Genomic DNA, 571 nt, shown 5'->3' with positions numbered 1-571 from the left:
ACATGAGTAATTAATCGGATATCATATGAAAGAGAGAATAATAAGAAAATGCGAGAGCGAGTAAATAATAAACTCGACAACCATGTTTTTTGTTGCACTTGCCCTTAGGTAAACATGCGTTTAAAATGTCAAAATATGCAAGTATTTATGAGAAATTTGTAAACTAGCAGTCAGTAAACATCCACAACTTGTCATACGGCATGCTAGCCCTGTCCGCGCTTGATGTAATATCCAGTAGAAGGAGTTTGCATTTACTGTAGATTATAATAGTACGTCATGGTATGCAACGCTCGTCATTCGTGTTGCAGAATCAGCATACTCTCCTGTTTGAAATCGTTGCACTATCATTAAATACTTTTCTTAATGTTCAACTGAAAGCAAGTCAGAACGCAGTGAGTAAAGATCATCCACGTAGATTAGGAGCTAACATTTTGAGGGCATCTAGAGATTGAGTAATTGAAAGATAGGTACGTCAGAGAGTGAAACGCGTCAGTATGTAGGAATAGCAATAAGCGACCGTAGATGAAAACGTCACGTATATATTAGAGAAAATATTATTTAGATTTAAGAT

This window comes from Penaeus monodon, chromosome 29 (genome assembly GCF_015228065.2).
Source record: "Penaeus monodon isolate SGIC_2016 chromosome 29, NSTDA_Pmon_1, whole genome shotgun sequence".
In the NCBI taxonomy this organism is placed as follows: Eukaryota; Metazoa; Arthropoda; class Malacostraca; order Decapoda; family Penaeidae; genus Penaeus; species Penaeus monodon.
This window is presented reverse-complemented; position numbering follows the sequence as displayed.